The 21077-nt window shown below is 38.4% G+C and overlaps 1 long non-coding RNA gene across 1 annotated transcript in view; it reads left to right on the forward strand.

Annotated features, from left to right (window-relative positions):
- The window catches only part of LOC128311820 (uncharacterized), a 119625-nt gene extending 105348 nt beyond the window's left edge, over positions 1–14277 (forward strand). The window contains exon 4 of the long non-coding RNA XR_008290448.1: positions 14077–14277. This is a non-coding gene — a long non-coding RNA (uncharacterized LOC128311820). The remainder of the gene's footprint in view (positions 1–14076) is intronic.
- The last annotated feature ends 6800 nt before the right edge of the window (positions 14278–21077 follow it).

The raw sequence follows: 21077 nt of genomic DNA on the forward strand, positions 1-21077 counted from the left end.
AGAGCCGGGAGCCTGCTTCAGATTCTGTGTCTCCCTCTCTCTCTGCTCCTCTCCTGCTCACATTCTGTCTCTCTATCTCAAAAATAAATAAACATTTTTTAAAAATTTAAATAATGTTTGTATTTCTGCCTTCCAATTGCACATAAGACATCTAACTGGGCAAAATTTGCCTTTAGACAGCAGCTTTAAAAAAGTGTGGGAACAGTTATGACTTAGTTTTCCAAATAACTAGGAGGGTTGAAGGGATCCTGAGTGTGCTGATACCATTTCTATCTTAACACCCAAGTGCTTTGAATATTTCCAGTGTGCCAAAGCTAAGACTTAAACCAAAGAATGAATGTCTAATAATGGAATTTCACCTATCAGTAAGAGAAATTATTTTTTCTCTTAGCATTGGGAGAGCTCTTCAGGTATTAACACATAAATGATTTCTACAAATTTTACATTTGGCCTGCAGGTACTTTATGGTTATGATTATCCAGTAGAAGACAAAGCCCTCATTTAACCTTTCATTTCTTACTGCCTAGGAATGCAGTATATTCTCCTGTATAATTTTACCTCTGAGGTTATGAATTAGGCTGTCCCATCTCAGACCCTCAGTCTCCTTCATTCTAATAAAACACACTCATAAGTGCACATACTGGAATGCACAAAGGGCCCAAATGGGTGCTGGCTGCTTCACTCAGTGCGGGAAGAGCATTGTGGGGTGGGCACCCAGGGCTAAGGCCACAGCTGCCCAAGAACTGGCAGGAGGCCATGACACATTCACCTGCTGTTACCCCTCAGGATGAATCCTGAAGCATGTTTGTTTCATAGCTAGCTGAAAGGGACTCTTAAAATTTTTGTTATTGGATCTTTATTTTTAATTCATTTTTCTTTTTTTCTTCAGTTCCAGTTATTTTACCAGAATAAAGTCAAGTCAGGCACTCTGAGTTGATTTTCCAGAGTATGCAGCATCTTCTTTCAATATGTGACTTCAAGTTGCCTTTTATTTCACAATGGTTCTCTTCAATGATTATTTTGTAGCATTCAGTCTGTTCTGTTCAGTAGCTTTGGTTTTCTTCTCAGGAATTTACGCGCAAATGCACACACACACACACACACGCACACACACACACACACAGACACTTTGCTGAGGTTCTGTGTCACTTTCTCCGAAATCCTTTTTCATTTCTTTCATACTTTTAATTTAAAATTTTCCTCCTTTCTATCTTCTGTTTCTCTTTATGCAATGCCCATGGTATTTATTAGTTAATATATTGCTTCTAGTTTAGTTTCCATTTCTATGATGTTGTTTCTTTTATTTCTAACACTTTCCTTGGTTTTCTAAGCTCCATTTCAAATCTTCATGTTTTCTTTTCTCTGATAATTTTTGATTCCAATTTATTTTGATTCCAATTTAAGCTGTTCTTTTATAACTGCTATTATTTTCTTAATTTCCTTTAGCTTGTTTATTTAAAATATTAGAATACAGTTTTCATTCACTTTATCCTGTCTTTCTGGTATGTTTGCTTGAAAAAATGTTATTCTGCTTCTGATTTTCCTTTTTTCTGATAATAGTTTTTTTTAAGATTTTGTTTTTAAGTAATCTCTACCCCCAATATGGGGCTTACACTCAGCCCCGAGATCAAGAGGGTGCACACTCTACCAACTGAGCCAGTCAGGTACCCCTTTTTTATTTGTCCTGGTTCCCACTGATAATTTTTGATGAGTTTGACTGCTTTTCTTTCCTATTGCTCATATTTCAGTGAGACCAGTTATTTGTACTAGAAGGGAGCCAGTGTAATTTTCATGGCTTCAAGATTCTAGAGCTCCCTCTTCTGGCACTTATTTGAATTGTTTAAAAATACTGTACTTTGTGAGCTGTGCTGTCCCCTTTACTCCTTTCTTTGCTCCTATTGTTCCTGCTCAATTGGGGATTCTGTCCGAGAAGTGATAGGGTCCAAAATCAAGATCGCCCCAGTACTCTCTGACTTAATGAGGTCCCCTTGCACTCACTTACAAACTGTAGTCTACACAGCTCCTCCTTTTGGTTTGGACTGATGTTCTCTGGGGGACTATATCTGAAATGCATATAGAGACAAAAGATTTCTAGTAATATCCAAATCATACATAATGAAAAGAAATTCACCCAATAGAAAATGTTCAAAGGTTACAAACAGCCAATATATAGAGAAGAAAACCTGAATGTCAACTAAATATACGAAAAGGTGCTTTATCTCACTAGTTATTAGAAATGCTAATTAAAACATGAAAATGGGGACTTTCAACTGATTCAGCACTAAGAACATTTACAAGTTAATATAATAACTACCAAAAAAAGAATCAAATTGTGGCTTCTGTTAGAGAACAACCATCACCGCATAGGTATTCTGAGAAAAGAAAGAGAAAAAAATGTGATAAAAGAATATTACATCCCTAGTTCTTACTCTGTGATCTCTGGGTATTTGCTTACACTTCCCACATCCTAGAATATTCTCTATCTACTTCTTTATCTAACTAGTTCCTACTCATTTCTCAGGTCTTACCCTAATTGTCATCTTTGAAGAAAACATCTGATTCCCCTTTAGCCTAAGATAAATGTTCCTGTTGTGTCTGTCCTTGGTATTTTATACTTTCTCTGACATAGCATTTTCCAGTCATTGCTGTGATACTGTTTTATGTGCACCTTGGCTAGGTTATAGTGCTGAGTTATTCAATCAAACTTTAATTGACGTATTACTATAAAGGTAGTTTATAGATGGGGTTAGCATCTACAGTCAGTTGACCTTATGTAAAGATTATCTCCCACAGTCATGGTGGGTCTGTTCCAAGTAGTTGAAAGGCCTTAAGAGCAGAAACAAACCTTTCCTGTGGCATAAGAAATTCCATCTGTGAAATGCATTGTCACCTCCTGCTTGAGAGATTCCAGCCTTTCTCTGCTAACTGCCTACCCTAGGAAATTTGAACTTGACTAGCCAGCCCCACATTTTCATATGCCAATTCTTTGCACTAAATTCCTCAGTTTCTCTCTTGAAATATATGTATATGTATATACACATAAATACATATTTACATATGTACATATACAATCATATACACATTTTCAGATATATATCTCTTCTGCTTCTATTCCTCTGGTGGAACACTGCCTGATAAAATTATTCTACCAGATTATATAATGATCCGTTTTCTTTCACATCAAACTGTAAGCACCATTAGAGCAGGAATGGTGTCTGTTTTGTTTGCCTTTGTATATCTAGGGCCTAGAATATAGTATATGCTCAAAAAACTATTGAATTAATGAATTTCCTCCTGAGATTGAGACCCAATATAAAAATCCTCAAACAGCTGTAGGGAAACATCCTCAGTGCACTTTTTGATTAGAGAAGGAAGGGGCTAAGAGACTTCTAGATGCATTTAGGAAATACTGATGAATGCCAAATAATAATAATTCACTACTTGGAGAGACCCTTTTGGTAAGTCACTGGAGTATTTATCCAATTTTCAAAGTTGTAGCAAACATTGAAAGAAAGAAAGATGATTCTAGAAGGCAGTCATTTCTTTACTAAAAAAGAAGGTGCAGCCAAACACTACTAGTATAATTCACTGGCAATAAACTTTGAGATTTAAAGGAAATTTAACTACTAATATAGCTAGTAGCCCATAATCATATACTCTAAGAGTTTTATTCCATTTTTAATTCAAAGGAAACAAGAAAATAGACTTTCATCTGATTCAGCACAAGAGATACAAGAATAACTTAATATGATAGCAGCAAAAATGGATCAGAATCTTGGCTTCTATTAAAGAACAGACATTCCCTTGTACATACTCCCACAAAAGAAAGCTAGAAAGAAAACCTGATGATACGAGAGAATGACATCAAAACTTTTTTAAAACGCTAAAGATTGAAATTTAAATTAAAAAAAAAAAACTTTTGACTGCATCCTAAACCTTTGTCTTCAAAAAAACAAAACAAAACACACAAAAACAAAAAAAGTCTGAAGGCTTATGACACTAGCATCATCCATGCATTGATAAAGACATGCATTCCCAGGCCCTACCCTATGCCAACTGAATCTGAATCTCCAGTGTTCAGACCTGAGCATTGAATAGTTACTATCCTCCTCAGACGATTCTGATGCACTCTGACTTTAAACTATCAGTCTTCACAATAGATCTTCCCTTTCCTTCACCTCACTGATCAAGATCAGCTTCTTTCTGGAAGCATTCTGTAATTCATTTTATATTAACAAAATTTCTGTGCCTCCTTTTATCCCCTAACTCCTTATTTATTATGACATTTAATCAATGCATTACAGAATCATGAAATTGAATTGGTAGAATAATTGAGAAGGAATATTTTAGTTTTCTCCATACCTTATCTTTAGATCTTGCTTTGTTATATTAGTGTAAGTATTCTCTTACACAGAACAGACATAGTAATATTCATGTGCAAATCTGTATGTAGCCCACATCCCTGGCATGAAAGATCCAAGGACACATATTTTTGGAGAGTGTCACAGCTCACTTGGATCGAATCATGACTAAGTATTTTCCTACCAATAAACTCGACACCTAATTTTTGACCCAAAGCTTGACACAGATTTTAATGAACAGTAAAAAGGTAAGAACAACGATCTAGGTTCAATCCCATCTGTAACGCTGAAGTGATTTTAGAAAAGTTTTTCCATCTTCCTAGATTGACTCATCGGTGAAGATACAGTATCTCCTATGCAAAAATAGTAAGAAGAATAACTAATAATAGGGGCGCCTGGGTGGCGCAGTCGGTTAAGCGTCTGACTTCAGCCAGGTCATGATCTCGCGGTCCGTGAGTTCGAGCCCCGCGTCGGGCTCTGGGCTGATGGCTCGGAGCCTGGAGCCTGTTTCCGATTCTGTGTCTCCCTCTCTCTCTGCCCCTCCCCCGTTCATGCTGTGTCTCTCTCTGTCCCAAAAATAAATAAATTAAAAAAAAAAAAGAATAACTAATAATATGTGCTAAATGGACGGTAAAAGGTAAAACAAAATAAATTGCTTCTCATTCATTAAAGAAATGTTGATGATCATGCAAGCACAACAGATTTTAGCCACAATGGGGACCTGCCATAAGCATTACACCTGCACACTTATGGTTCCAGTAAAAACATATTCAAAGTTAGACCCCAGGAAAAACAAGAAAATACGGATATCCGTGATTAAAAAATCAATAATACCATTATATTATGAACTAAGAATTGGGAAATAGGAGCATATATTCCTTTTCTACATTCCCTGTACTTTTAAATTTCTTACTTTGAGTTTAGGCCTTATAATATACTTTCAAAATGCAGCTAAAGAGTACAGATTCATTATGAAAAATCAGAATGACTTCCCAAGTTTTTTTTCAAAACAGTATTATTTACCTGAGGGGCACTAGTAAGCATCTGAAGTGTGTTTGTCCTCCCTGGATGATCATGTTGGTGCACAACAGCTGTCACAGACGGAGCCACCGATTCCAGTGAGTTTAAGGACAGGCAGCCAGAGCTTCCATCTGGAACAGTAAAACTCTTGAAGAAAATGTAAGCCATGTGACCAAGTTTGATTCCACCATAAGAATCTGAAGAACCATAAATACAAGAATAAAACAGCTTTAATTTCCCACAATAATGCCAAGTGTTCCCACAGCCAACATGATTACTTACCTCATTTTTCAATTGGCCTCAGAAATAAAATACATTAGTATAAACTACACACATTAATAGAGGGAACCGTGTTAGTTATGACCCCCGCAGTCGTTTACTTTACCTGACATTACAGAATTCTCACACTAGTCTACTGGTGTATTACCCGGGCTAAGGATAAAATCACTCTGATTTTCTAAACACGTATCAGCTAGGAGTTAGGTTAGGTGACCAGGGTACAGATAGGTGGTGGGAAAAGGGAGCAATAAAGAATGAAATTTCTCCCGTATTATCTGTGACTCAGATGGAAATAGATAATTAGGAACTTAACTTTATCAAGACAAGCATCTCAGTATAGATTTGATGTTTTCATGTTACAGTGTGCTTCATGATAGGAAAGTTTTTTGTTTAAAAATGTCATTAACAATGACTTTGAAGCAATTTTCATGAAATAAAACAGAAAACATACTAACTATACTCCCAAACATATGTCAACCAAATATAAGGAAGGTAAGCCACTGTCCTCAATGAGCTTATACTAAATCCTAAGAGATTCGATTTACAGTGCATCCAAGGCTCCTGCTTTGTCTTCTGAGCTCCCAGAGCATGCATTCATTTGGTAGAAAAGTCCATGCTGGAGTCCTCCATGACACATATTTTGCCTGACATTAAGGGCAGAGAGCTGAAGGATGCTGTCTTTGCCCTCTAACAGTCTGGGCTTATGTCACTAATGTGGTTCATACCATCATGTTATGGCTGCTTATAATTGTGTCTTAAGCACCCAGGCCTTATTTACATTTGTTCACTGGCTAGCACGGTATTCAATTTTAATTGGAGCAAAAAGTTGAAAAGGTAATTTCTTAACCAAAATATAGTCAGGGGAATAAAGAGAAAAGCGAGATCAGATGAAAGAGAATCAGAATTGTTGAATTAAATGATTTCCTGACTGCCTGTCATGTGTCAAACATCCTTCCAGGGAATTTATATGTGTTCCTTTGTTTAATCCTCACCCCAATCCTGTGAGGCAGGAAGGAATCTAACCTTACTAAGCCTTACAGAGGTTGATGCCTTTCTCCCTGTCAACCCACCCTCCCTTCTGCAGCCAGGTGACCCAGTCTGGTCACTCACTGGCTCACTGGCTCACAGCCTTCCATGCTCTCCATTGCCCTTGGAATTATGTCCAAAACCCTCAAATGACTTTAAGGAGCTACAGGACCTGGTGCATTCCCATATCTCTAGCCTCATTTCTTGCCACTCTTTCTCCTGCTCTCTCATTTTTGTTATAATAAGTTTCCTTCAGTTCCTTGAGCACACACCATGCTCTTTTTCATATCCTGGCCTTCCCATAGGCTGTTCTTTCCACCTAGAATGCTTTTTCTTCCTCTATTCTCAAAAAAAATGTTGAATGGATGAATGAATGAAGGGATATTAGAGTGTAGGATCTTGCTCAGGGAAAAGATTAGGAGTAGGGAAGGGATTAGGGAATTAATCACAAAACAATGATAATAGATGAGTTGTTTGAGGTTTAAGCCAATCACAAGATGTAGCACAAACCCAGACCTTGGTTTCCTCTCTTCCTCATTTCTTGCTCTTCCTTAAAGCCTCAGCATTAGTGCCACTTTCTCTAGGACGCTTTTTAACCCCAAAGGTGCTTAAATCCTCTTATTATCTGCCCTGTAGCTCCATGCACGTCCTTTCTACAATGCTTGTCACACCTGACTGAAGCACCTTGAGAGCAAAACCTCATCCCTTTTTTGGTTTCTTCTCCATCCCCAGCACATAGCATTGTAACCAGCACACTCTGTAAATGTTTATATAACATTCCCAATAAAACAAAGCAAGAATCCTTGGGAAATTAGCTGATTCCAGGGCAGGTGAAGGAAAAATACAAGATGGGTCTGGAACATATTTATTGTAGTGCCAGAAAGTAAGGAAGCACTCAAGTATCCAAACTGTGGGGTGGACATAGTGACCATCACCTAACAAACAGAGTAGAGAAAGGGAAAAATAAAAACTTTAGTAACAGGAGAAACCTGACAGACACTGCCTTCATCAATCAAGATTAACATTGCTAGTAATACATCTTGACATCATGAACTCCCTGACTGGATCAATGAGATAGGCACCTCTCATCTGGGATATTCTTTCCCAAGATCCATAACCTGTAACCTTGAGAAAACATCAGATAACCTAAATCGGGGGCAGTTTAAGAAATATATGATTACTGCATTCAAAAATGTCAAAGTCATGAAAAAGCTAGGAAAGACTAAGAATCCGTTAAAAGAATCAGAGGAAACCATGGTGATACGATAACTAAAAGCAATATGGGAGTAATGTCAGCAATATGGCGGCCTAAGCCATTTTTCCTCTTTATCCTCCTTTTTAATCAATGAATTAGTCATCCATATATGAACAGATTTACCTTGATTGGTCTTTTGGGTCTGAGAACCTTACTCCAAGGGGCCTGGGAGGAATCTCACCCACCAGCGCACTTGGTAAGAGACAGACAAGCCTCCATAACAGGCTGCAGAACAGGTAGAGACAGCGAAAGTGCCTAGACCCTCTTAGCTGCCCTCAGTCAAAAACCAGGTAAGTGCTGACAGGACAGTCACTCACACCTGAGTGACAACTTATAGAAGTCCAGACTATGTGCAGGAGACTCAAGCATCCCGTTGGAAAAAGAAGAAAAGAAAAAATATGAATTTGGTTGCATTGGAGGCAGTAAGAGACAATTTCCTGTGACTTTTCCTCTTCCCTAAGGAAACACTGAACAAAGTTGATTTATCTGGCAATGGTGACCTGCCCACAGGGAAAAGGAAAGTGCCAAGTGAATCCCTGGCTGCCCCAGCTGGGCAGAATGTGGCTGGAAAAACCCATTTTGTCTCCGTCAGCACTGGGAGTACTAAAATGAGAGCTCTAAGACTTAGTAAGGAGAGTTATTGGGAAAGAGGCAGATACGAAGTTCAAACCACCTCGAAGGGATTGTGCTCAACAAGAAGTCCATCCACTATCCTCTGGGAGTACCACAACCAAGGATCTCCCCGATAGGCTACTAGGCACCCCTCAATGCACTACCGCTAAATTCACACCTCTGGGCACTCTGATGCAGGCGCCCTGTTAGTGCTTTCAGGTGTGCTTGCCAGAGCTCTCTAGAGACAAAAAGCACCCTCAGAAAATAGTGGTTGGCAGGCAGGGAAGAAACACAAACTTGAGCAATAGCACCACCTTCTGGACAACAAAAGAAGTTTCCAGTAACCAGCCTGGTGAATTTTAAGAACCAGAGAAAACATAAGAAGCTTAAAAATTCTGCCAGACTACTGGTGGGAATGCAAACTGGTGCTGCTACTCTGGAGAACAGTATGGAGGTTCCTCAAAAAATTAAAAATAGAGCTACCCTGTAACCCAGCAATATGTCTATACAATGGATTTACAATGGAATATTACTCAGCAATCAGAAAGAATGAAATCTTGCCTTTTGCAATGTGGATGGAACTAGAATGTATTATGCCAAGCAAAGTAAGTCAGTCAAAGAAAGGCAAATACCATATGACTTCACTCATATGTAGAATTTAAGAAACACAACACATGAACATAGGGGAAGGGAAGGAAAAATAATAACAGAGAGGGAGGCAAACCATAAGAGACTCTTAAATACAGAGAGTAAACTGAGGGTTGCTGGAGGGGTGTTGGGTGGAGAGATGGGCTAAATGGGTGATAGACGTTAAGGAAAGCACCTGTTGGGATGGGTGCTGGGTGTTATATGTAAGTGATGAATTACTAAATTCTACTCCTGAAATCATTATTACACTATATGTTAACTAACTTGGATTTAAATAAAATTTTAAAAATAAACAAATAAACATTTAAAAAATTCTGCTGTAGAACAGAGCAAAAAGAGTGCAGCAGGTTCAGCTTCACAAGCACAGAGGAAAAACCCAGATAATACCAATGCCATAGAATGTACTACCCCATCTGCTGAAGGCATTGAGCACAGAGTTAAGCAGATCTCCTTTACTTCAAATAAGGAATATGAAAAAAATCAAGGAAATATGTCAACACAAAAAGAAAATGACAAGTCTCTGGCAACTGAGCTCAAAGGCATGGGATATTGTGATATAATTGATAAGGAACCTAAATAGCAGTTGTGAAGATTCAGTGCGTTGTAGGAAAACTGAGAAAGGCAAGTCAATAATATCAGGAATAAAATGAACAAAATGAGTTATTTTCCAAAAAGATTGAAATCATAGAAAAGCACCAAACAGAAATTCTGGAGCTGAAGAAGTCAATGAATGAGATGAAGAATGCAATAAAGAGCCTCTGTAGCAGGGCAGACCAGATGGTAGAACAAATATGTGCCTTGGAGGATAGGAATTTTGAAATAACACAGTGGAAAAAAATGAAATAACAGAGATTTTAAAAGGGAAGGAAAACCTATATGTAGAACTATGGGAATCCATCAAAAGACAAATATCAGAATAACCAAGGTTCCAGAGGGAGATAGATGGGGGAAGAGAATTTATTGAAAGAAAGAACAGACAGTTTCCCAAATGTGGGGAAAGGCTTGAACATCAAGTCCAGAAAGCTAATAAATCACCCTATTATCATAATGAAAAAATACCTCCTCCAAGACACATTATACTGAAACTGTCAAAAATCAAAGAAAGAATCCTAAATGCAGCTGGGGGCTGGAGGAAGAGGGAGGGCGGGCAGGGAACAATGTAACTTACAAAGAAACCCCCATTAGGCAATCAGTGGATTTCTCGGCAGAAACTCTATAGGCAGAGAGAGTGGAATGACATATTCAAAGTGTAGAAGGATAAAATTTGCCAGTCAAGAATATATTATCTGACAAAGTTATTCTTCAGATATGAAGGAGAAATAAAGGCTTTCCAAGACAAACAAAAGCTGAGAGAGTTCATCACCACTGCATTGCAAGAAATGCTGAATGGAGTTCTCAAAGCTGAAATGAGAAGATAGTAATCAACATGAAAACACAGGAAAGTACACAGCACACTAATATAGATAAAAATGTATTTTAACCACTCAACTGTAGTATAAAGTTTAAAGGAAAACAGTAGTAAAAATAACTATAGTGCTATAAATTTTTAATGAATAAACAACATAAAAAGAGGTAAATTGTGACATCAGTAATATAAAAGGGAAAAAGTAAAGGTTGGGCCCTTTATAGGTGACCAAAGAATAGTTGCCATCAGCCTAAAATGAACTGTGTTATCTATATAAGGTGTGTTACATAAGCCCCATGGTAAACACAAAGCAAAAACCTAGAGCAGATTCACAAAAGACAAAGAAGGGGGCAACAGACCATACCAACATGGAAAATAACCACTTTACAAAGGTGGGCAGAAACAGAGAGAAAAAGCAACAATGGAAATTTAAAAAAAAAACAGAAACTAATTAATTAGATGGTAGTCCTTAATATCAATAATTACTCTAAATGTATATGGATTAAATTCAGCAACCAAAGGCACAGAGTAGATGAATTAAAAAAACAACAACTATCGGCTGCCTACAAGAGACTTGCTTGGACCTTAAGGACACATATAGAATCAAAGTCAAGGGATGGAAAAAGGTATTCCATGCAAATGAAAACCAAAAGGAAGAAGTGTTAGCTATACTGATATCACACAAAATAGACCTTAAGTCAAAAATGGTAACAAGCAACAAGGAAGGTCATTATATAATGATAAACAGATCAGTCCATTAAGAAGATAAAACAATCATAAACATATATACACCTAAAATCAGAGCATATAAATATACTAAGCAAATACTAATAGATATGAAAGGAGAAATAGACAATACAATAATAGTAGAGGACTTCAATACCCCAGCTTCAACAGTGGATAGATCATCCAAGCAGATCATCAACAAGGAAGAGATAGACTTGAACAAACATTAGACCAAATGGACCTAACAGACATCTATAGAACATTCCATCTAACAGCAGCAGAATACAGAACCCGTGCATATATGGTCAGCTAATATTTGATAAGGGAGCCAAGAACATCCAATGGGGAAAAGATAGTCTCTTGAACAAAAGGTGTTGAGAAAACTGGGTAACCACATGCAGAAAAATGATACTGGACCCCTCTCTTACACCACTAACAAACATTAACTCCAAATGGAAAAAAGACTTAAACATAAGACCTGGTCATAAAACTCCTAGGAAAAAACAGGGAAGAAGCTCCTCCACGTTAGTCTTGGCAAGGTATATCACCAAAGCACAAACAACAAAAGCAAAAATCAACAAATAGGATTGCATCAAATTAAAAACCTTCTATACTGTAAAAAAACAATTAACAACAACAAAAAGGCCCTACAGAATGAGAGACAATGTTTACAAGTCATGTATCAGATAAGGGGTTAATGTACCAGGGTGCCAGGGTGGCTCATTTGGGTGAGGGTCCGACTTCAGCTCAGGTCGTAATCTTGCAGTTTATGAGTTCAAGCCCCACATTGGGCTCACTACTGTCACCACAGAGCCTGCTCTGCATCCTCTGTCCCCCTCTTTCTGTCCTTCCCCTGCTTGCACTCTCTCAAAAAATATAAATTAAAAAAATAAAATAAATGCACAAAGAACTCAGACAATGCAATAACAACAAAAAATGCAATTAAAAAATGGACAGAGAATTAAATAGACACTTTTCAAAAAAAAGACATTCACATGGCCAACCTGTATATGAGAAGGTGCTCGGCATCACTAATCATAAGGGAAATAAATGCATTAAGACCACAATCATCTTTCACCACACACCTGTAAGAATAGTTATCATAAAGAAGACAAGAGGTAACAAGTGTTGGTGAAGATGTGGAGAAAAGGGAGCCCTTGTGTACTGTCAGTGGAAATGTAAACTGGTCCAGCCACTGTGGAATACAGCCTGAAGGTCCTTCAAAAAGTTAAAAATAGCATTACCATACAATCTAGCATTCTGGGTATACAGCCAAAAGAAATGAAAACCTGTTATCGAAGAGATATATGCATTTCCATGTTTATTGTGGTGCTGTTTACAATAGCCAAGATATGGACACAACCTAGGTTCCCATCAATGAAATGAATGGATAAAGAAACTGCAGTATATGTATACTGCAGAATACTATGCACCTGTGAGAAAAAAGGAAATTCTGCAGTTTTTGATAACATGGAATGATCTTGAAGATGTTGTGCTAAGAGAGATAAGTCACACAGAGAAAGACAAATCCTGTATGATATCCTTTTCATGTGGAATATAAAATTAAATTAAATTAAATTAAATTAAATTAAATTAAATTAAATTAAAAAGTGGAATGGTGGTTGCCAAAGGCTGGGGAATAGAGGAATGGGAGAGACATTGATTAAGGGTACATGCTTGCAACTAGTAGATAAATAAGTCCTGGAGAACTAATACACAGCACAGAGGTTACAAACAACAAAATAGTATTACTAACATTAAACTTACCAAGACTCTATCTTAATTGTTCTCACCACTAGAAGGAATGATAATAATATAACAAGATAGAAGTGTTAGCTAACAGTGCAATGGCAATCATATTGCAATATAAATGGATCAAACCAATGGGCTGTACACCTTAAACTTATACTGTATTATGTGTCATTTATATCTCAATTTTTAAGTAAATGAATGAATAAATGGATGAATGCAACCTGGTATCCCAGAACAGAAAAAAAGGATATTAGTGGAAAAACTAGTAAAGTTTGAGTAAATGCTATAGTTTAGTTAATTTTATTATATCAATATTTTATTAATTTAATTTAAAAATATTTTAATGTTTTTATTTATTTTTGAGAGAGAGAGAGCACAAGCAGGAGAGGGCAGAGAGAGAGGAAGACATAGAATCAGAAGCAGGCTCCAGACTCTGAGCTGTCAGCACAGAGCCCACTGTGGGACTCGAACTCGTGAACTGCGAGATCATGACATGAGCCGAAGTCAGACTCCTCTTCTTAACCAACTGAGCCACCCAGGCGCCCCTATTTCTTAACTTTAATAAACGGATAGTGGTTTTGAAGCATGTTAATGTCAGAACACGCTGGGATAGGGTAGATAGGAACTCTCTGTACTATCTCTGTAACTTCTTGTAAAACTAAATTTATTTCAAGATAAAAAGTTAAAAAACAAAAATCCAGACTTGGCAGCAGTGTCCATTTAGGGGGAGTCTAGTGGGAGGAGCAAAGAGGCTTGCCTGATTTGGGGTTCATGAAATCTTGGCTTTCTAGCAGTGCATATATAATGCTAATGTCTTCTGCATGGAATTTTCGATTTTGTGAAAGGATTTCAGATCCTTAAACTCATCTAACCTTCTCCATCAAGAAGAAGGATAGACAAGGAAGGTTCTTACTATGTAGGGGACTGAAATGAGCTTCTCCCAGAACTTTAAGATAAAATGAGTAATCTCACATTTAATGCTTGGGATTCAGCATCTGTAGGGACCAAGGTATGGACTCCGATGGAAACTGATCTGGAAGAAGACTCTGACATCATTAATTAACACACCACGGAAAGAATCTGACAGAACTGGTAGCCAAGTCCAGAAAATGAATACCAAAACACTATGAATTTGTCAGCATGTTTGCAGGAGGATTCAGGAGAATGGAGGCCCTTAGCTGTTTGCAAGCCCAAATGGTAGGTACAGAGGAATTATCTCTCAGCCCTGCCGGGCTCTTGAACCCTCATACCTATGGGGACTCCTAGCAAAAACTGATGCACTCTTCTCTGGGATTGTATTACAGAGCACTCATTGCTTAAAGGCAACAAATCCCACTTGCCTCTTGAAGACAATAAGCTCTATAGTGAAAAGACCAGAGGGTGACTCCTTGATATCCATTTCCCCTTCTCTTGGTAATCGCCCTAAGTAGGAAAACCCACTTTTCTATTTAATATATAATATCCTCTAACAAAGTATCAGGTTACATAATTTTTCTTTATTTTTTTATTGAAGTAAAATTAACATACAATGTTATATTAGTTTCAGATGTACATCATAATGATTTGACTTGGGTACATAGTTTTATTTCATCCAACATGTACTGAATATCTACCGGTACATGCCAGGCGCAAGCTAGGTGCAAGTGACAATACAACCACCAGGATCACACATAGTCCAATGTGGAAATAGCACATCATACAGATTTAATCTGATACAAGTGTTGATAGTGTTTTATTTGAGATATGAACAAGTGCTTTAAGATACAGAAGAGAGAGGGATTCCTTCTTTTGGAGGGAGAAGTGGAAAGAGTTGAAGGCTCATTCAATCTGAGCCTTAAAATCTAAGAGAAAAGATGAAGAAGGGCATTTTGGGGAAAGTTTCCGTATGTGAAATGGCACAGAAATAAAAACAGAGTGGGCCTGCCTTAGTTGTAACTCACAGTTCCAGGAAATGGGAAGCCAGTGATGTCTTGTTCCCAATTTTAGGGGAGCTTTTCTGCTCTGAGATTCAATCTTAAGGTGCTCCTAAAACACCTCTGAGTTCTACTCACATACCCTCCTCTTGGATTCCCCCAGTGTGCACATACGCTGCTAATTTAGGATTTTACTGTTTCCAGTAGTACACTGTGCCCAGAAACGTTTCTTTTGCTGGCCTAGTGCGTGGGGCCCAGTCCACCCCTGGGTGCTCACACACCATCCTGGTTTTTTCTGTCCTTTGGCCTTGACCAGGACAGCCCAGTCCATCCTGTTTTTTGGGGTTCCATCAGAGGAGTGGCTACAGTCCAATACTCTTTTCTCCCAGAAGTATCTTCCTTGTGTACTCCAGCTGATACGGTCTCATTAACATGAACTCAAACACACTGGGTAAGGGAAGAGTGATATTGCTGTGATATCTGAGCTGCAGATACTGTGAGTGGCCACGTGCACATATTTATCTCCGCTGCTGGGCTATATACAACTTGGAAAAGAAACATGGGATTCACTTTGTTTATGGTGAAAATAAATCTCCATTGAATAAATGAATTTAAGGATGGATAAATAAATAAGATAACCCTGTGAACATCCTTCTAGATAGAAATGTTTAGTAACATGAAAAAGTTCCCTGGTAGATGATTCTCTTCAGTCAAGGGTTCTGGATCCCTGGAAGGCACCCGTGAAAGCTGCTATCAGGCACCTTGATCTTAGGTTCTCCCTTACCCTGGCTGAGGAATACCTGATCTCAGAGCTAGACTTTGAAAAAGTAATGGGGCACCTGGGTGGCTCAGTCAGTTAAGCGCTGGCCTTCAGTCATGTCATAACCTCATAGTTTGTGGGTTTGAGCCCTGCATGGGACTCTGTGCTAACGGCTCAGAGCCTGGAGCCTGCTTCAGATTCTGTGTCTCCCTCTCTCTCTGCCCCTCCCCCACTTTCTCTGTGTCTCTCTGTGTCTCTCTCTCTCTTTCCCTTTCTCTCTCTGTCTCTCTCAAAAATAAATAACACATTAAAAAAAAGAGTAAGAACTTCTCTCTTAAACTGAATGGGAGCAAGACTATATGGAATACTTTGAGAGACTAGGACAGAGCAAGTGTCTGGGAGAGGGAGTGAGAAGAGGGAAGGAAGAAGTTTGTAGGAAGACAGGGAAGAGGGAACCTCTCCATCACCTGCCCTGGGGCCCTTCCTAACTGAAAATTCCACTCTGGAGCCTGCAACATTTTCTGCAGGGTTCTTGGCTGTGCTTCCCTGACCAGGAATGGTTAGTTACAAGAAAGACTTGAAGCCTGTGTCTCTGAAGTCAATGGTTGCTATGGCTGCTGCAACCACAAGTTCATATGGGCAGCTGCCATATGGGCAGCTCATTTCTGCTCCTGAGTCCCATTAGAGCCTGACTCTGGATAAGAGGCTATTTACAGCAAATGATTCACTTAGAACCAAGCAATGGCGGCTTCTGCCATTGTCTGACAGACCAGCCCCAGGGCAGCCCAAAATCACAGGGATTATTTAATCTGTACAATCCATTAGGGCTGTCAATAGGAGGGGACAGTAAATATTGTGGAAAGCAGTTAAGGGATGTGGCTTGACTTCATCTTCAGCATCAGCCCTAGGACAGGGAGGAGTCACCTGGGGGACAGTGATAGAAGATAAGGAGGGAGGAGCAGGGCAATGCAGATCTGGGTGGCCCACATGCCTGCCCCTCAGGAGCTTCTAATAGGCTGACTCTCAACATTGAACCTCATTGGAATCTCCTGGGACTTTACAAAATCCTGATACTCAGGTTCCATCACCTCCACCAGACTCTGATTAAATTGGTCTGGCTTGTGGCCTGGGTTTTAGGGTTAGGAAGCTTTCTCTTCCTCCAGGAGGAGGCTGAAAGAGAATGGAAAGATTTTATCATTTCATAGTGGAGAGCTGGAAGGATGTCTACAGGGCACAGCTTCTTGGGTGAAGCAATGGGCCAAGAAGGAAAGGCCACCTGCCTGGATTAAGATTATTACAAATAGAGGACCATAACTTTTATCTCATGAGTTTCCAGACCAATTGATTTTCTCATTTACCATCCTTCTTCCACTTATAGTCATGTGGCCTTAGGCAAGTCTCATTTTCCTCACCTGTAAAATGGGTGTTCTCACCTTTTCTCCTTATTTCCTGTTATCACCATGAAGATCAGAGTTCATGAAGATGTTGTAAGTCTAGGGGAAGAGGGTAAAGAAATAGCAGAGATGTGTCTTAAGGTTTGGGACCTGAGAGGAGGTTGTCTAAATGACAGTGGTGGGGTAGAAGTTGATAAAAAACAGATTTTCAAAAACCCTCCATGCTCTATTTTCTTGCCCAAGGGTCTACTGTGCAGTTTGGTCAGAGTGTCATGAGGTCCCAGGTCTGGCTACCTCTCCCTAGATGGGGTCAAATCCTGCCTCATTTGTTCCCTAAGGAGCCAGTGGTCAGGAATCTTCTACTGCTTTTACCTCTGCCCCAGAGGCCACCTAGTCCAGAGCTGGTACATCTCTGGTTAATGGTCAATAATCATTACTGGATGGATGAGTGCATGGAATTAGAAACACATATGGAATCATGACTAAAAGGAAGGAGAGTTATAGGAATAATAATGAGAAGGAGTGTGGAAGTAAAAACTCGATTTTTGCCTTGGAGGAGAGATGAACATTTTTTTTTTTTAATTTTTATATTTGAGAGCAAGAGCATGAGCAGGGGAAGGCAGAGAGAGGGGGACAGAGTATCCGAGTGGTTTCTGTGCTGACAGCAGCAAGTCTGATGTGGGGCTTCAACTCAGAAACTGCAAGATCATCATCTGAGCCTAAATTGGATGCTCAACCCACTGAGCCACCCAGGTACCCCAGAGAGGAGCATTTTTATGTCTCTGGGGGAGGAGCAAGAAAGTGTGCTGTCAGAGAAAAGTGGAGTAATTAAAAATGCAAATCCCTTGAGCCCTTTGAAATGAAAAATCCCATTGAAGAGATAAAACATTTGACTCCTAAGAATTCTGGTTCCTAGTTAGCTTCCTTTTTTTTTTCTATCAGTTTTTGAACTTCTGTACTATATAGCAAATATCTCTTTATCCATGTGTGTGTAAACGGTGAGCTCAATGAGCAGAGGGAAATAGATCTTAACCATTATTGTATCCCATTGCTGAATACAAAATAAATGCTCCATAATTAATGAATAAATTTATCTGTTGATTTTCCTTCTAGGTGACGTGGATACCCAGGAAAAGCATGCTCGTTCAAAAAGTGGGTAAGACAGAGCAGTGAATAAAAGAGGGAACGATGCAGGTAGAGGAGCGTGTCGATGCCAAAAGAAAAATTACCAGTTTCATGATTTGAAGAGAAAGAGAAGGAACACAATCTGTTTTTCTTTTCTCCCTCATCGTCCTTATCTACATACTGGCATATTTAACAGTGCTATAATCAAATCATCTACATAATTGGATATTTTGTTTTTCAAAATGCTATTTTGAACAACTCCTTACCTATCTGATATTCTTCATAGTTATTTTTTTCTGTTAACTGCAGAATATTCCATCCAGTTAATGTACTACGACTTACCTGTTTGTACTTTTTCTGTTGTTGGACATTTAGGTGAATGCATCTCTGCTATTATAGAAAATGCCACAATGAAGAGCCTCACATCTAGGGATTGCCCTCCTCATCAATCAGCTCCTTCACCTAAATTACAATGAATGAAAATTACTGGGTCAAAGGGTGTGAACAGTTTTATGGTTCTTAATATATACCCTAAAGTTCCTGTTTTATATCAGCTGTCAGAAAGGGATGAGCACATCAATTTATTGCACACTCTGCCAGTATTACTGTTACATCTTCTTTGCCAAGTTAATAGATGGAAAAAAATATCTTGTTGTTTGAGTTTTGTTATGGCCTGAATATTTTCCCACTTGCTCACTATCAGCATTTCATTCTGTTCAGGTCATTTGCCATTAAGGGGGCATTTATGATACTTATATATATACTTATATATAGAATAAACTTTTATATTTTATACATAATAATCCCTTTCCCTAACACTCAACACAAATATTTTTCCTGCCGTTTTTAATTTCACTGTGATTAATTGGTTCTTGTACAAAAGTTACGTATTGACCTTTCCCTTTATGAGTTCTTTCAAAAATTCACGTTTAGACACTATATCTAAATGAACATATAAAAAAACTTTCAATGTTACTTTGTAAAACATATGACCATTAAGTTATTTAATACATTTGTAATTTTTAAATATACATTTTGAATATAAACTTGATGTTTCCCCAAACTGGTAATCAAGTGGCTGTTTAGAGTCTATATGTGAGAGACTTGGGGAGCAATCTTGTTCAGAGGGAGGACAGGCTTCTTGTTCTGAAGCTGTCTTGCAGCATTACAGCAAGTATATTGTTTTTCAAGTTATTATTCAAGTATAACTAACATATAGTGTTATATTAGTTTCAGTTATGCAATATGATTCAACAATTCTATACATTTCTCAGTGCTCATGAAGATAAATGTACTCTTTAATCCCTTTTATCTATTTCAACAACCCCCCCAACTCCCTCCCCCTCTGATAGCTCCTAGTTTGTTCTCTATATTTATTTAAGAGTCTGGTTTTTTTATGTTGCTGTTGTTTGTGTGTTTCTTTCTTTCTTTCTTCGTTTGTTTTGTTTCTTAAATTCCACACGTGGGCGAAATCCTGTGACATTTGTCTTACTCAGACTGACTTATTTCACTTAGGATTATACCCTCCAAATCTATCCATGTTGTTGCAAATGGCAAAATTTCATGGTTTTTATGGCTGAATAATAGTCCATTGTGTATATATACCTCATCTTCTTTATCCATTCATCTATCGGTGGACACTTGGGTTGCTTCCCTATCTTGGCTATTGTAAATAATGCTTCAGTAAATACAGAGGTGCATGTATCTTTTCGAATTAGTGTTTTCATATCCTTTGGGTAAACACCCAGTAGTGGAATTACTGGATTATATGGTATTTCTATTTTTAATTTTTTTAGAAACTTCCATACAGTTTTCCACAATGGCTACATCATTTTGCATTCCCCCAATAGTGGGAAAGTTTCTTTTTCTCCCTGTTATTTCTTGTGTTTTTTATTTTAGCCATTCTGACAGGTGTAAAGTGGTATCTCATTATGGTTTCAATTTGCATTTCCCAATGATCAGTGATGTTGAGCATCTTTTTCATGTGTCTGTTGGCCATCTGGATGTCTTTGGAAATTTTTCTGTTTAGGTCCTCTGCCCAATTTTAATTGGATTATTTGTGGTTTTGGTGTTGAGTTGTAGAAGTTCTTTTTATATGTTTGATATTACCACCTTGTCAGATATATCATTTGTAAACATCTTCTCCCTTTGGGTTGTCATTTTGTTTTCTTGATGGTTTCTTTCACTGTGCAAAAGTTTTTTATTTTGATGTAGTCCCAATAGTTTAATTTTGCTTTTGTTTCCCTTGCAGAGAGACATATCTAGAAAAATGTTTCCATGGCCAGTATCAAAGAAATTACTACTGCGGCACCTGGGTGGCTCAGTAGATTAAGCATCTGACTCTTGGTTTCAGCTCAGGTCATGATCTCCCAGTTTGTGAGTTTGAGGCCCGCATCGGGCTCTGTGCTGACAGAGCTTGAGATTCTCTGTCTCCCTCTCTCTTTGCCCCTCCCCAACTCACACATGCACTCACTCTCTCTCTCTCTCTCTCTCTCAAAAATAAACATTTTTTTTAGAAAGGAAATTTTTTTATTATTTATTCTTTTTTAATTTACATTCAAGTTAGTTAGCATATAGTATAATAATGATTTCAGGAGTAGAATCCAGTGATTCATCCCCTACATATAACACCCAGTGCTCATCCCAACAAGTGTCCTCCTTAATGCCCCTTGCCCATTTAGCCCATCCACCAACCCACAACGCCTCCAACGACCCTCAGTTTGTTTTCTGTATGTAAGAGTCTCTTATGTTTTGTCCCCCCGTCCTGTTTTTATATTATTTTTGCTTCCCTTATGTTCATC

This window comes from Acinonyx jubatus, chromosome D1, assembly GCF_027475565.1.
Source record: "Acinonyx jubatus isolate Ajub_Pintada_27869175 chromosome D1, VMU_Ajub_asm_v1.0, whole genome shotgun sequence".
Classification (NCBI taxonomy): Eukaryota; Metazoa; Chordata; class Mammalia; order Carnivora; family Felidae; genus Acinonyx; species Acinonyx jubatus.